This window comes from Biomphalaria glabrata, chromosome 3 (assembly GCF_947242115.1).
Source record: "Biomphalaria glabrata chromosome 3, xgBioGlab47.1, whole genome shotgun sequence".
Taxonomy (NCBI): Eukaryota; Metazoa; Mollusca; class Gastropoda; family Planorbidae; genus Biomphalaria; species Biomphalaria glabrata.
Genome location: NC_074713.1, coordinates 13,926,749 through 13,943,916, shown reverse-complemented (window position 1 = coordinate 13,943,916; position 17,168 = coordinate 13,926,749).

Here is a 17,168-nt window from a genome sequence, read left to right as displayed (position 1 = left end):
GCCACACAGAACATGTTTACGCTTAAACATATGAGCCCTCTGAAGACTCCAGTCAGACGACTTAGTGGATTAGACATCTGTCTTTCAAAATAGCCTTAAATCACTTCCGTTTTTCTGAATGTGAATTGTATTACATGGGAGATAACACATACATGTTTACCCAGCAGAACATTAGAGAAGCTGTTTAACTGTACAAACTGGAAGGGAGATAACACATACATGTTTACCCAGCAGAACATTAGAGAAGCTGTTTAACTGTACAAACTGGAAGGGAGATAACACATACATGTTTACCCAGCAGAACATTAGAGAAGCTGTTTAACTGTACAAACTGGAAGGGAGATAACACATACATGTTTACCCAGCAGAACATTAGAGAAGCTGTTTAACTGTACAAACTGGAAGGGAGATAACACATACATGTTTACCCAGCAGAACATTAGAGAAGCTGTTTAACTGTACAAACTGGAAGGGAGATAACACATACATGTTTACCCAGCAGAACATTAGAGAAGCTGTTTAACTGTACAAACTGGAAGGGAGATAACACATACATGTTTACCCAGCAGAACATTAGAGAAGCTGTTTAACTGTACAAACTGGAAGGGAGATAACACATACATGTTTACCCAGCAGAACATTAGAGAAGCTGTTTAACTGTACAAACTGGAAGGGAGATAACACATACATGTTTACCCAGCAGAACATTAGAGAAGCTGTTTAACTGTACAAACTGGAAGGGAGATATAAAAGCGTGGGCGACTAAGCAGCTGGTATTCAGAAATTAGACAAAACAATTTTGTGGCCGGCCTCTCGACTGAAACGTCAACAATTATTGACATTTTGATAATTGACCATTTTACTACATCTCCATGGTCAGTCTTCTGTCTTGGAAATATAAATGTCTGAGGAGTTTGCAGGGGAAGCAAAGTGGACAAAATGATAGTAAACAGTTGTCTCGCTTGGTAATTTAAAACTAAATGCTCATTTCAACAACAAATGACAAAGAAACAAATTTGCAAAAAAAATATTAAATTTATTATCATCGAATTTCATAAATATCAAGCCCTATAACCAAAAATTAACAAAAAGTTGTTTTTTTTTTAAATATTACATGGTATACCATCGAGCACACGAATTCTATTCTAGAATATTTTAAAAAAGTCATTATAAAAGTATACATCATTAAATGTACAAATCTGTCCTCGGGAAGTATTTACTGCATTATTTCATTTCAATGAGCCATTGTCATTTCCCTACATCGTTGTGGCTTGAGCTCTGGGTGTAGAAATAATTGCCAGGGGTGTTCCTACAAGAGTCTACTGTGAAAAGGAAGGTGGGCGGAGACTTGAGAATGGTATGATTATAATGTGTATATGCCAATGACAACAATGTATTTGTTTACAGGAAAAGATAGAAGAGAGACAACTACTTGAAAGAAGCTTCTCGCGCCTCAAACTAATGAAGAATTACTAGAGGTCAACAATTCTCGTAAATATATTGAAACATTTGGTAATTCGTGCTATTGAGCGTGGTCTATGTAGGAAACAGAATGTTTATGATATACTGTATGACTTTGCTACACGCAAGGCTCGTAAAGTAATTATGTACGTAGTAAAGAATGCATAAAATGCATAGACGAATTTATTTTCTAAAACAAACTCCTAAATTTGACTTTTTTGTCCGCTTCCCTACCCAAACTTGAATAGGGCCTCACAATGCTTAAGTCCAACCCTTCTATTTAGTGTTTGTAAAATGTTTGTTTGTAAAATGTTTTACATGTCTCGGATGTTCCTTCAGAGTGGACGATAGTTTACTTCCCAGTCCAAGCCTCCCGCAAGACGAGGGGGGATGGGAGCGGGCAGAGTTTGACAGTCCAGCGCGCAGCCACACATAGCGACCTGTGTTCTCCCCCCCCTCCCCTCTTGATTTTTTCGTGGGGTGACTATCCGCAGAAATAAGAAACTATTTTTTCTCGTCTAAACTGTTGAGGGAAGAAGAGAATTATATATATATATAGATTCAATGTAACAAACACTCATTTGGGGGCTCCCTGAAGTGAGGGCCAGGGGGGATTTTCAAATTCTCTCCCTCCCTCCCCCATCCCCAACCCTAGCTAGGTTACTTCTCTAAAGTGAAGGTTAGAGTACTTTTTTTTTTCTCAGTGTCTGACCAAAGGGTTGGAACTCGCTGCCCATTGAGCTCAGACAAGCCACGTGCTTTAGAACATTCAAGAAGACTTGGCCTGTTCAAACCTTTAGATTAGTTCCCCTTTTAACTTCTCGTGTTTATGTCTGTTAAGTTATCACCTTGAACCTTCATTATATCTATCAACATCGCTATATAAGTTAAATTATTAGCAGTATTATTATTAGGCGCGATGACTGAGTGGTAAAGCATTGGCTTCCGGACGGGGGAGGTGGGAGTCCCAGGTTCGAATCCTGAAGACTGTTTTTTTTTTAGTTTTGGTATGCTTACGGAGCATCTGAGTGCTGCCTTCTCTAATGGATACCTGACATTAGTTGGGGAAAAGTTAAGGCTGTTGGTCGTTAAGCTGACCGCATGGCACCCTCGTTAACCGTTGACCACAAAAGCAGATGATCTTTATATCAGCTTCCCTCATATATCGCATGGACTGAAAAGAGAACTTTACATTTTTTCTTCATATTTATTTATTCACTAGTTATGTCCGGTATTTCGATCCTGATTATTACTGTCTCAGGTTTTATCTATTCACCTTTGCATTGAGTCTATAATGAGACTCGAACCCTATCTCCTCTTGTTAGGTAGCCATGCGACCTATGCCCTCAGGCACACATCTCATGCATAAACCATATTTGATTCCCTGTGGGAAGCGTGGTCGAGAGGCTGAGAACTTGAACTTGGCTTGGCCACCTATGAAAGGGTTCGAGGCTCTCCCAGATACCCCCTCCCCCCCCCCCCCTAGTGTTCCACAAATGAGATTGGACCATAGAGCTCTGGGCATGAAGGTAGCGCGCTATATAAAGGCTAGAATTTTTTTTGTTTATTTCAAAATTCCAATATCGTAGAGTATCCATTCTATCTTTGTTTTTGTGTCTGAATAATGACATGATCGTCTGCTGAAACATTTAGACTGCTCCAATGTTTTTTTTTTGGACGGAAGTGCAGCATCGCCAACCATTGCACGTGCTTTAACAAAGGAAGTGACATAGAGACGGGTGTTGGCTTGAGCTGTGGTCAGCGAAATGTGAAGGCAGAATGTAATATAGGTAGGTCACGACTTATGGGCGTAGCCAGGATTTTTTTTCGGGGAGGGTTTTGATTCCCCCCCCCCGGCCCCCCCCCCCCCCCCGCGGAAAAAAAAAAAATATATATATGTGTGTGTGTGTGTACATAATTAATCTTTATTACATTCTGACCCTTTCGGAAGATGTTTATTGTTCATTGTAGACTCCCCGGCCTTGCTAGCAAGGGGGTCTGGGGGAGTTCGCAGCGCTCCCCAGCGCCGCCGAGCACTATTTCTGGTATTGAAAGCCAACAAAATGCATATTCTGAGGTATCTACAGTGCATTATCTTGCTATTAAAAAGTTTTATTTCAAAAACCTAATGTCCTATTCTTACTGACTAAGACCCTCTCGCGCCGTTCGGCGCATTTTCCGGCAAGCTGTTTCCGCAACTCTTATTTTGCGTAATTCATTTTGTGTGAGAACATGTCCCGCAAAACCTCTGTCACAACCCTACTAAGGATTCGACTCCCAGTTCGGCATATGATTTCTTTGATTTAGACCCTATCTCTATGACTGACTCCTAAAATCTGTCTTAGCCATCTTTGTTGAGACACATTTAATGATTTTCAATTTCGGCAGAAGACTATTCACACTTATTAATGGAGCCCAAGCCACTGGTAGAAATTTGTAACCTTTCTTGACTACGCTCTTGGAATTACATGCCTGTATTTCGCTTTAGATTTTATATCGAAAAGGAAAGTTTTTTCGTCAAATAATCTGTTGAGGGGTTTTAAACTAAGAAATCTCTGGAGTTTTTTTTGTTTTGTTTTTAATTCAAAACCCCATTTAGCTACGATCATAGAATTTGGTGACTGTAGTTTGCTTTAAAATAATATTGAAGAGAGAGGTTTTCAACTCTAAACGCTCTGTAGGGGAATTGAAACTCAAAACCATCTGGAGGGGTTTTAAACTTTAAAGAAAAAGCCATCTGGAGGAGGGGGATTTAAACTCAAAACCCCTTTGGCTACGCTCATAGATTTTATAGTGTGTAATTTCCTTTTTTTATATTGAAGAGGTACTTTTTAGCTTCAAACCCCAACTGGAGGGGGGGGGTTAAACTCAAAACCCCTTTGGCTACGCTCATAGAATTTTGAGTGTGTAATTTGCTTTTTTTATATTGAAGATGGGGTTTATCGTAAATTTTGGAGGGGGTTTTAAAATCAAAATCTTCCTCAACTGTGCTGTTGGAATTTGGGGATTGTTGTTTGCATTTTTTGTTTGTTTTGTTTTATAGAAGAGGGGGATTTAACTGCAAAAACCTCTGGTAGGGGGTTTAAAATTTAAACCCCCATATAGGGGGTTTTAAACTCAAAGCCCCCTGGTAGAGGGATTTGTATCTCAAAACCCCCTGATAGGGTTTTTTTTTAATCTCAAAACCCCCTGGTAGGGGGATTTAAACTCAAAACCCCCTGGTAGAGGGTTTTTAACTCAAAACTGCCTCGGCTGTGCTGTGGTAAGTGATGATTTAGTATTAAAATCTCACCTAAAATAAACAAAATGAAAGCAAAAATCAGTCAATTAATTCCGTTCCTCCCCCCATAGGGGGGGGGGATTTCATTTCGGGGGGGGTTTGAACCCCAAGAACCCCCCCCCTGGCTACGCCCATGGGTCACGTGGTCTGATATTGGGTGACTTAGTAAATGGTCGCATATTAGGAGATTAATTACTTAGTCCAACATTAGTTGACTTAGAACATACTCTATTATTAGATGATTTAGTACATACAGGGATGGCCTTAAGTATAGCCAAACTATGCAGGCCCCTAAGGGACTTCTTCTGCATGTAGTTTCTGTAGGTGAAGATTTAGCGGAAGTTATCCTCATGTTATTGTTTTACAATAGGTTTACAATAGGTTCTAATAAATTGCATAATGTTTTTTTCTCAATTTACTTTTTTTCTTTTTGTATTTCATTTGAGGCCACCAAATTCATTTAACGTATGGCCTCCAATTATCTAGTTCCGGCCTCGGCACAAAGTAAAACTTTTTAAATTTTATTTTGTGGTCATTTTAGCTGTCGTGTTTATGTTTGTAATATTATCACAGCGCCTTGAGCCTACATTTTGTTTGTTAACAGCGCTCTATAAATTAAATTATTATTATTATAGTTCAATATCAGTGGACTTAGTACATAGTCCTAAATCCGTTGACTTAGAAGTGGTCCATCGTTTGGCAATTAAGTGCATAGTCCGGTGGTTCCAAATCTTTCTTCGGCATGAGGGTCAGTGGTTGAGTTGTAAGGTGCGTGGCTTTAAAACCATCGGAAGAACAATAAAAGTACATTGTGACGACATTGAAAGGACATTGTAAGGACATTGTTGGAGAGGACATTAATATTGTAAGAACGTGAGTTGAAACATAAAAAAAAAACTCACCCATCCCCAGGACGCCGCTATAACTCTGATTGCAGACTTCTGGCAGAAGCATAATACATTTCATTTATACAGATTCCCTTTCAGACCTCACCATCTATAGGGCAGATGATATTAAATTAAAGTCATCTGTTTCTTTAGCTAACGGTTAACGAGCAGGGTGTCATGTGGCCAGCACAACGACCAACCGCCCAACAATACAATTCTATTGAGTGAATAATCCCGGTAAAAGAAATACTTTTACTATAATCCAAATCGAATTCACATCCACTGATACACTGATCCACTGATCCACTGATCCACTGATACACAAAAAGAAAACAATCCTCAATCTCCCAATCGAGAAAATCCAAACTCTAATGTCCAGTAACACACTAACACACCCCAGAGGTCACTTTATCTCTAGCTAACCCTTAAGCATAAAAAAAAAAAAATCACACTTCTTTGGACGTGGATACAATGGTTATAGGGGGAGGGGGGGTATTGAAGACATTGTCAAGACATTGGAAGGACTTTTGGACTTACATAGTTTAGTGAGCTCATCAATCTTTTTGTTTTCTTTTTCCTACAGCTGTTCTATATATCCTACATGTTGTATACGTTTATGCTAAATATTCTACAAATGTATTTTACCAAATCGTTCATATATTCCAACTATTCGCAGGGCGGGATTTAAGAGATTGCAGGAGACTGCCCAGGAGACTTCACTTGAAATTATTGTAAAAAAAAAAATATTAGAATTTCGTCAAGAACTCATACGTTTGTTTGTTTTGTTTACCTTGCTATTGGCTCCACTGTCGTGGTGTAGAAGTCACCGCTGATTGCCTGCTCGTAATATTTTATTGTAGCTACAGATGTTCGGCAGTGTGTCAGCCCGGAGCGCCTTAGCCTGCGCAAACTCAAGAAATACTAAAACATGCATATACATTTTTAAAATAAGGGAAATTAGATAAAATTGACAAATTCTCTATTTCTTTCTACTAAAATGTAACATGCGTTTAAGTTTTTATCAATTCGTGTTTTACTAAAGCTTTCGAAAAATTTAAGGGCCTCTTCAACAATCCTGCCCCAGGGTCTCCACTTGCTTACATCCTGCCCTGAGTATACGCGAATATTAATTCATATATCCCAAATATGTCCTACATATCTACATACATTATAGATATATACTCCATAACAGCCTATATAATGGAATATATCTCTCGCTTGGTGGGGAGAAGAAGGTCATGTAAAGACATTTATCAAAGCTAACAATTAGAAGCGCATGATTTGATTAGCAAGAGATGAAGTCAAACACAGCGTTGTCATTTTTGGCACTCGATCTATTTTTAACATTTTTTGTTCTTCTTTGTTTCCATCAAAATCTTGTGATCCAGACGATTCTAGCCTTAAAGTTGGCAGTTCAAAAGAAAAAAAAAACAAGAAAAAAAAATGTCTGCCACACAAAGACTTGTTATTCTTGTTGCGGACTTAAGGCAAAAAATGAAAACAAATTATATTATAACAAATTATTTGCAAAGCTCTTAATGCCCGACCTTTTTAGCTTGCTTCTTGAACAAACTGTGGGAGGAGACATGATCAATCCTTTGAGATTTTTAAATAGAGCTTAGGTAAATTTTTTTATTAGTTTGTTTAACCCAGTGTTCATTAGAGAGATAGATCATTCCTTGATTAGTAAGATGAATTTGAAAATCTCGTGGCGTCTTCGGGGCTAGAAGGGTTAAGTTGAGTTTGCACGTCAAGGTTTCTGAGATGTTAAATTGACATTCTGCATTGTGGATGTAATGGCTTTGTACCGAGTCTGCAATGAGCGGTAATTGTTAATGCCATAAAGTTAGGGCGCCCTTTGGAGCATTACTTCTTCTTCTTCTTCTCTCTCTCTCTCTCTCTTCCCACTTATACACACGCAAACACACACTGATAACTTTGTTTAACAGATTGAAAAACAAATTGTGGATTTCTGTGTTTATAAATTAGTTTTACTGACGAATATCATATCAGAGGAAAGAATAATTTTCTAGACGTAGACAGACTAGTTTCATAATTAGGTTTAGGTTTAGACTCTAATCTGCATCCAAATAACTTACTTTAAGTGTGAAACATCTCGATAATCAGATTCTTTGCTGGCTGATCCTTTATCAATTTGATTGAAGAAAAACGTATGTTTTTATTTTTTAATTATTTTTAGCTCTTCTGTTATATACGATAAAACAATTGTTTAGCTGGAATATACATTCCAAATTAGAGATGTAAAACAAGTAAACTATAACAAGAAAAACATTTAAAAAAAATGCTTATATTAAGTGTAACAGTAACAAATTAGTTTAGATCAGTTATGTGATTACATTTGTAATAGATCTAGACTAGCATTTTAAAGCGCGTCTTCTACATGAAGTTAATAGTCTATGTCGGAGAAATTACGGGGGGGGGGGGTGTAAAAAAAGTATTCTAGGTTGATCGTTGAAATGTGGCCTTGTATTACAATTCAAGAAATGAAAAGAGGAATGTGTTCCGGCCCTAATAAACAATTAAAGCCTGGGACAAATCAATGGGTAAATCAGTTGTGTACTGCTAGTTGTTTTCGTATACATCTAGAGTCTAGATAAACAATACAATTGGACGATTGGAAATATTTATAGAAATGTCAACATCCAAGTTGAAAGCGTGCTCAATCACTAGCGGTCCAATCACTTGTGGTCCAATCACTTGCGGTCCAATCACTTGCGGTCCAATCACTTGCGGTCCAATCACTTGCGGTCCAATCACTTGCGGTCCAATCACTTGCGGTCCAATCACTTGCGGTCCAATCACTTGCGGTCCAATCACTTGCGGTCCAATCACTTGCGGTCCAATCACTTGCGGTCCAATCAATTGCGGTCCAATCACTTGCGGTCCAATCACTTGCGGTCCAATCACTTGCGGTCCAATCACTTGCGGTCCAATCACTTGCGGTCCAATCACTTGCGGTCCAATCAATTGCGGTCCAATCACTTGCGGTCCAATCACTTGCGGTCCAATCACTTGTGATCCAATCACTTGCGGTCCAATCACTTGCGGTCCAATCACTTGCGGTCCAATCACTTGCGGTCCAATCACTTGTGGTCCAATCACTTGCGGTCCAATCACTTGCGGTCCAATCACTGTTGTGGACCAGTGAGGTGGGGGGGGGGTATCTGGAGAAGGTTTCCGAGCTGCTTTTTCAAAAACGTTTTAAAAAAAAAGTTGCTTGACTTAGAAAAGGAACTTATGGTCTCAAGCCTCCATGATGGATGGCGACGCGTTAACCACTGAGCTATACAAGTACTTATACATGTTTTATAGTAAAAAAAAAATTTCTATAGTTTAACTTTTTTAGTGAACGACGTAATTCTCTACACAAGGCTTATCTTCCCAAACCTGGATACATTTCTATATAAAACCAAAATAAATACATTTCGACTAATTGATTTACTAATTATTTTTTTTTATTCATGAGCTGTTTTCAACAATGAATAGGTGTAAAAAGCTTTTACTTGATCCGAGATTGGAAAGTGGGGGAAAAATTGTCCAGGATTCCACCCAGGCAAACAGAATGAGTTGATATAAACTTTTTAAAAACAAATCTATTTTTTTTATAATTTACTATTATTTACAATTATTAGGGCAGAAAGTATTTTAATCTAAAAAAAAACAGATACAATTTCTAAAGTATTAAAACTGTTCACAAGTATATTCCGCGTGTTTACATTTAGGCCTACATGACTTTTTGGAAGTTATGTCTGTAATTTATAAGATAATAAGAGAAACTCTGCACAAACCATTGTGTAAAAACTGTAAGTCCTAGTTCAAGAAGTGCAGAGTGTAACCACAAGGCAAAATCTCACAGAACAACTTCAGATCTATATTTAATAACTTCTATGACAGCGACAAAAAACCTGGCTCTCCATGACCCTCAAATGTTGAACTCATGGGAAGAATTTCCTGTCTAAGAATACAAATTGGATTCAATAATGAGATAGTCGTGATCGTGTTTACTAAAATAGAATCAGAGAAAAAAAAATGTAAGTAGCTAGACGATAAAGAAAATAATAGAGTGTAGGGTAGCTTATCGTCGTATTGTACTTGGTTCTTTTACAACAAAACATGCATTCCCAACAAATTTCTTATCTCCACTTAATAACTTGAGATGTTGGGTAGATTACATTCTGACTTGTTACATACTTTCATGTGTTTTCTATTAAAACGGTTGTGAATATATTGTTATTGGTCTTCATGACCTACAGGTCTAGAGGTTTAGTGACGTAGACCAGAGGTTTTCAAATTTTTCGACCCGATGATCCTTTTATATAGTCAAAACCTGCCCACGGACTCCCCCCCCCCCCAAGTGAAAAAGCTAAATAAGTAACGTGTGCAAAATTAACATTTTGTTGAAGTAGTGTTTATTGGGATTTTAACTTCTAGGGTTCCGCGGACCACGGTTGATGTCTAGAAACTTGTTTCTGCTGATTTTGTTGACCAGTAGAAGAACCTCAACAGATGTCACAGGATTACTTATTCTCTACCGTTAAACAGTGAATATTGGTATCAATCTAATGTATTGATCAGGTATATATTGATTTGCTAGTATGGCTATTGTACGTATGGCTTGAGATCCGATACATATTAATCTGGTAAGTATGGCTTTAGATCTGATGTTTTTATCTGGAAAAAAACGGCTATCGATCTGGTAAATATTGCTATCGATCTGGTAAATATGGCTATAGAAATGGTGTATTGATCTGGTAAGTATGGCTATTGATCTGATAAAAATGGCTTTAGATCTGGTAAGAATAGCTATAGAGCTGATTAGTATGGCTATAGATCTGGTGTATTAATCTAGTAAGAATGTATTATCAATCTTGTATGTGGGTCTACAGGTGTGGTATATAGATATGGTACGTATGGTTGTTGATCTGATTTTTACCTTTACCTTTACCTATCCATTAGTCTGTTGGACCGTTGGGGCGCCATGCAAGATTTGTCGACCGTCTTTCTCCATTCCTCTCTGTCGTTTGCCTTAGTTTGAACCTCTTTCAATGGCCGTCCCTTCTTTTCTTTTGTCCGCCCATCACTTTCTCTGTCTGCCTCTTCTTCTTTTTCCTGGTACTGTTCCCTGAAGCGAGCCCCGAAGATCTTGTTATATGGCCATAGATTTTTAGCTTGCGTTTTTTTACGATAGTTAGGTCATAATGGGGTCCAATCACTGCAGTAACCCTGTCTCTAATCTCTTGGTTTGTGATGCGGTCTTTAAATGTGATACTTAGGATCCTTCTATAGCATCTTAGTTCCATTGCTAGGATCCTCCTCTCTAGCTCTGTAGTCAGCGTCCACGACTCGCAAACATATAAAATGTGGCCATGACCAGGGAGCGCATCAGTCTGATTTTGGTGCCGAGGGCTGGGCCTTTGTCTTTCCATATTATTTTTAGTTTTGAAAGGGCTGCTGTGGACTGTGATTCGGACTAATAGTTCAGGTTTCGTTCCCTCATTTGAGACAATAGCTCCGAGGTATTTGAAGCTACTGAAACTAGTCAGCTTTTCACCTCCATTACTGATGCCCCTTTTAAAGCCCTGCTGGCTATAGGTCTGATTTAATGATGTTAATTATGGCTATTGATCTAATATTGATCTCTTAAGTTTTGTCGTTGATTTGGTGTATACAACAATTATGTTTGTATTGCTATCAGATAGTAGTGTATTGTCAGTGATTTTGTGTGTGTGTGTTTCAGGTAATTTGTTCGAAATTATTTTTTTCTGATGCACCACGATTTGACGGCGTCCTGTGCTGATATTGGTCTCCACCACAAACACACAAGCAGTGATACGTACATCAACACACAAATACACATCAGAGCACGTGTAAACAAAATCTCAACACACATTTGTACTATGACAACAGACGTTATCAACACGAGGATTTGAGGACTAGAGCGTTATAACGGCATGGTAACTGCAACACTCTATCGGCGTGGTAACAGCAACACTCTAACGGCGTGGTAACAGCAACACTCTAACGGCGTGGTAACACCAACACTCTAACGGCGTGGTAACAGCAACACTCTAACGGCGTGGTAACAGCAACACTCTAACGGCGTGGTAACAGCTACACTCTAACGGCGTGGTAACAGCAACACTCTAACGGCGTGGTAACAGCAACACTCTAACGGCGTGGTAACAGCAACACTCTAACGGCGTGGTAACAGCAACACTCTAACAACTAAAAGAAGAAAAAACAATACAAACAGAAGTTTGAGCAATTGTTCTCATGGGAATTCCTTGAAGTCGATGTTGACATTTATGTCCCTGTAACTAACGTCTGATTTTATCGGGAATGTGTCGTGGAGAGTTGAAGTAGATGGTCTGTTGCAAGGTGTAATGTTACATCTTCTCTGGCTTTGTTTTTTCTTCCTCCTATTCATTTTCCTGAGTATCTAGTCACATTGTGGTGGTGTAATAGCTGTCCTTAGTATCTGGTGGTGTAATAGCTGTCCTTAGTATCTGGTGGTGTAATAGCTGTCCTTAGTATCTGGTGGTGTAATAGCTGTCTTTAGTATCAGGTGGTGTAATAGCTGTCCTTAGTATCTGGTGGTGTAATAGCTGTCTTTAGTATCAGGTGGTGTAATAGCTGTCCTTAGTATCTGGTGGTGTAATAGCTGTCCTTAGTATCTGGTGGTGTAATAGCTGTCCTTAGTATCTGGTGGTGTAATAGCTATCCTTAGTATCTGATGCTGTAATAGCTGTCCTTAGTATCTGGTGGTGTAATAGCTGTCCTTAGTATCTGGTGGTGTAATAGCTATCCTTAGTATCTGATGGTGTAATAGCTGTCCTTAGTATCTGGTGGTGTAATAGCTGTCCTTAGTATCTGGTGGTGTAATAGCTATCCTTAGTATCTGATGGTGTAATAGCTGTCCTTAGTATCTGGTGGTGTAATAGCTGTCCTTAGTATCTGGTGGTGTAATAGCTGTCCTTAGTATCTGGTGGTGTAATAGCTATCCTTAGTATCTGATGGTGTAATAGCTGTCTTTAGTATCAGGTGGTGTAATAGCTGTCCTTAGTATCTGGTGGTGTAATAGCTATCCTTAGTATCTGATGGTGTAATAGCTGTCCTTAGTATCTGGTGGTGTAATAGCTGTCCTTAGTATCTGGTGGTGTAATGGCTGTCCTTAGTATCTGGTGGTGTAATAGCTGTCCTTAGTATCTGGTGGTGTAATAGCTGTCCTTAGTATCTGGTGGTGTAATAGCTGTCCTTAGTATCTGGTGGTGTAATAGCTGTCCTTAGTATCTGGTGGTGTAATAGCTGTCCTTAGTAACTGGTGGTGTAATAGCTGTCCTTAGTATCTGGTGGTGTAATAGCTGTCCTTAGTATCTGGTGGTGTAATGGCTGTCCTTAGTATCTGGTGGTGTAATAGCTGTCCTTAGTATCTGGTGGTGTAATAGCTGTCCTTAGTATCTGGTGGTGTAATAGCTGTCCTTAGTATCTGGTGGTGTAATAGCTGTCCTTAGTATCTGGTGGTGTAATAGTTGTCCTTAGTATCAGGTGGTGTAATAGCTGTCCTTAGTATCTGGTGGTGTAATAGCTGTCTTTAGTATCAGGTGGTGTAATAGCTGTCCTTAGTATCTGGTGGTGTAATAGCTGTCTTTAGTATCAGGTGGTGTAATAGCTGTCCTTAGTATCTGGTGGTGTAATAGCTGTCCTTAGTATCTGGTGGTGTAATAGCTGTCCTTAGTATCTGGTGGTGTAATAGCTATCCTTAGTATCTGATGCTGTAATAGCTGTCCTTAGTATCTGGTGGTGTAATAGCTGTCCTTAGTATCTGGTGGTGTAATAGCTATCCTTAGTATCTGATGGTGTAATAGCTGTCCTTAGTATCTGGTGGTGTAATAGCTGTCCTTAGTATCTGGTGGTGTAATAGCTATCCTTAGTATCTGATGGTGTAATAGCTGTCCTTAGTATCTGGTGGTGTAATAGCTATCCTTAGTATCTGATGGTGTAATAGCTGTCCTTAGTATCTGGTGGTGTAATAGCTATCCTTAGTATCTGGTGGTGTAATAGCTGTCTTTAGTATCAGGTGGTGTAATAGCTGTCCTTAGTATCTGGTGGTGTAATAGCTATCCTTAGTATCTGATGGTGTAATAGCTGTCCTTAGTATCTGGTGGTATAATAGCTATCCTTAGTATCTGGTGGTGTAATAACTATCCTTAGTATCTGGTGGTGTAATAGCTATCCTTAGTATCTGGTGGTGTAATAGCTATCCTTAGTATCTGGTGGTGTAATAACTATCCTTAGTATCTGGTGGTGTAATAACTATCTTTAGTATCTGGTGGGGTAATGACTGTCCTTAGTATCTGGTGGTGTAATGGCTGTCCTTAGTATCTGGTGGTGTAATAGCTGTCTTTAGTATCTAGTGGTGTAATGGCTGTCCTTAGTATCTGGTGGTGTAATGGTTGTCCTTAGTATCTGGTGGTGTAATGGCTGTCCTTAGTATCTGGTGGTGTAATGGCTGTCCTTAGTATCTGGTGGTGTAATGGCTGTCTTTAGTATCTGGTGGTGTAATGGTTGTCCTTAGTATCAGGTGGTGTAAGGGCTGTCCTTAGTATCTGGTGGTGATATGGCTGTCCTTAGTATCAGGTGGTGTAATGGCTGTCCTTAGTATCTGGTGGTGTAATGTCTGTCCTTAGTATCTGGTGGTGATATGGCTGTCTTTAGTATCTGTTGGTGTAATGGCTGTCTTTAGTATCAGGTGGTGTAATGGTTGTCTTTAGTATCTGGTGGTGATATGGCTGTCTTTAGTATCTGGTGGTGTAATGGCTGTCTTTAGTATCTGGTGGTGTAATGGCTGTCTTTAGTATCTGGTGGTGTAATGGCTGTCTTTAGTATCTGGTGGTGTAATGGCTGTCTTTAGTATCTTGTGGTGTAATGGCTGTCTTTAGTATCAGGTGGTGTAATGGCTGTCCTTAGTATCTGGTGGTGTAATGGTTGTCCTTAGTATCAGGTGGTGTAATGGTTGTCCTTAGTATCTGGTGATGAACTGGCTGTCCTGTGGTATACTGACTTTTTTTTGACCACACAAAATCGTTGTTGCCTTCTATAAAAGATATTCAATCTCCTGTCCGGGTGTAGAGCAAGCTTTTCAAATTCCTGTGTAATTTATATTGATTTAAACATGTAATGATCTAAGGGAAACAACTCGTTTAGGTCCTCAAGATTTGTATTCTCAGTTTTTGGTGATCTAGAGCATGAATAAAGGCAATAGAGACATGCAAGGAACTTACTTGCTTGGCTCCTGAGTTTACTTGGAACCACTGGAAATGTTTATATATTATCTATGTCTCCCTTTTTCTATCTCTCTATCTCTCTTTGCCTCTCTCATTCTGTCTTTCTGTCACTGTCTCTCTCTCTCTCTCTCTGTGTCTCTCTCTCTTTCTCTGTATTTTGTTTCTGTCCCTTTGTCTCTCTTTCTGACTCCGTCTCTCTCTTCCTCTGTATCTCTCTGTGTCTCTCTTTCTCTCTGTCTCTCCATCTCTCTCTCTCTCTCTCTCTCTCTCTCGCCTTCTCTGTCTAGCGATGTATAGTTTGGACTACTGTTTTTAACAGCGTCAGTATTTCATTGTTACTGGAAATTAAATTAAACAAAAAAATAAATCTGAGATGAGCTAATCATTTTTAAACCTTACAGAGTCAAACTCTATCCTAGGAAATACCCAGTGGCAATGAAAACTTTCGATGTCATAGATTTATAACGGTCAGTGCCATAGAAAACGGCTAGAGTGATTGAAACAAATACCCTGGGCTATTTTGAACATGTCGCAACTGAAAAAAACAACAACATACGTTAACGTACGTTCTACCTACAGTGTGGCTATTTCAATAAGACGTTCTTTTTCTCTCGATAAATATTTTCACAAAAATCGCTTGAAATTTATGTGAATGGAGTTATTGAAAATTTCAATTCTAAAGGTTCTTTACAGTCATTTGATCTTTGTTAACATTTAGAGTTTTTATTTGATTCCGGAGTGCCAGCAAGTGGCATACAAAAAGTTTTTTTTAAATCAATTCCTCATTTCTGAAACTGATAGCGATCTTAAAGTTCACAATCTATTTATTTCATGTAATGCTTTATTTTTTTAATTTCCTCCTAGTGAGCTGTCCACCATGAAACAGTCAAGCTAATAATTTTTTACATAATTTTATATAAGATGGTGCCACAAAATAATAAACATAGAACTCTTTATTGAAAAAAAACATTAAGTCAGTGATTTAATTCCCGCTGAAACCGTGTTGTTTTTTTTACAACGTAAGCCACATTTAATTTCAAGATAATTAAATTTTGAAAAGTTATAGCGGTCAAAGAGTTTTTCCTGTCTAGCCTATTAGGTTGTTTTCTCTTAGAATATTTATAATGTGTCAAAGTTCTTGGACAATCGTTAGAGGCGTTTTCAAATTACCCGTCCATCCCAGTTTCTAGTTTCTTACTTTTTGAATTGTGAACCCATGAAAAATTTGCAAGCTGATAAGAGGAATTGTCTAAATATATATATATATACTAAACTAATAAATACTAACTGTCTAACAATTCTCATACGAAAATCAAGTTTATATCTATCTTATTTTATATAATACAGACGTTACTTCAAAAAAGAAGACGATTACGTCCAACGCGTCATGCATTTAGTCATGCATCTAGCCCAGTATTTGATAGACACCGTCCTTTAAAAACTGGTGAATAGTTTCAATCTACTAATCAACCTATTTTACAACCTATTGCACAACCTATTAGTCTCAATCATTTGGATTACATACAATGTACACTCTATAAACATCATGAAATTGAATGTCCTGTTTCGAATGAAATCATGTCGCTAGGGCCTAACAATCATGTAACTTCTCTAAACTCTTTCACACACACACACACACGCGCGCGCACACACACACACACTTCATTTTGACATTGCTTTCCCGTTAACAAGCATGCAGTGTTGACAACATTCTCCGCTGACCACACACGGCTAACTATCGGCTATTCAAGCTCCCATTCGTAGGGCCACGTCTCTCCCCTTAAGTCAAGTTAATCCCAGAAGCCAGAGACCTGTAATTGAAGCTTTGTCCAGCCATGGATCTTTCCGAAAGGACATGACATTAAAATTGGATCAGCAGTTGGCCACTAAGCCGGAAAGGGAAAAGAAAACAAAGTGAGCGGAAATGAAGTAATACATGTGGCTTTTTTTTTATTCCAATCCAAGTTTTTGAAATTTTCTGTCTGGAATAAGAACTAGACATTTTTCAGATGAAAACAATGACAAGATGTTTCTAACGTGATTTCTGATGTGTGTAATGCTCTTCAAAGTTTGTTCATATTCTGTTTCAATTACCGTTTTTGGTTTATATGTTTTCTGAAATAAAAACAATGTTTACAGTATATAATTGGGTTTTCTGGAATTAATTGGATGATAAATTATTTCAATATAGCAATTTAGCAGTGTAGCAGTGTAGCAGTGTAGCTATGTAGTCTG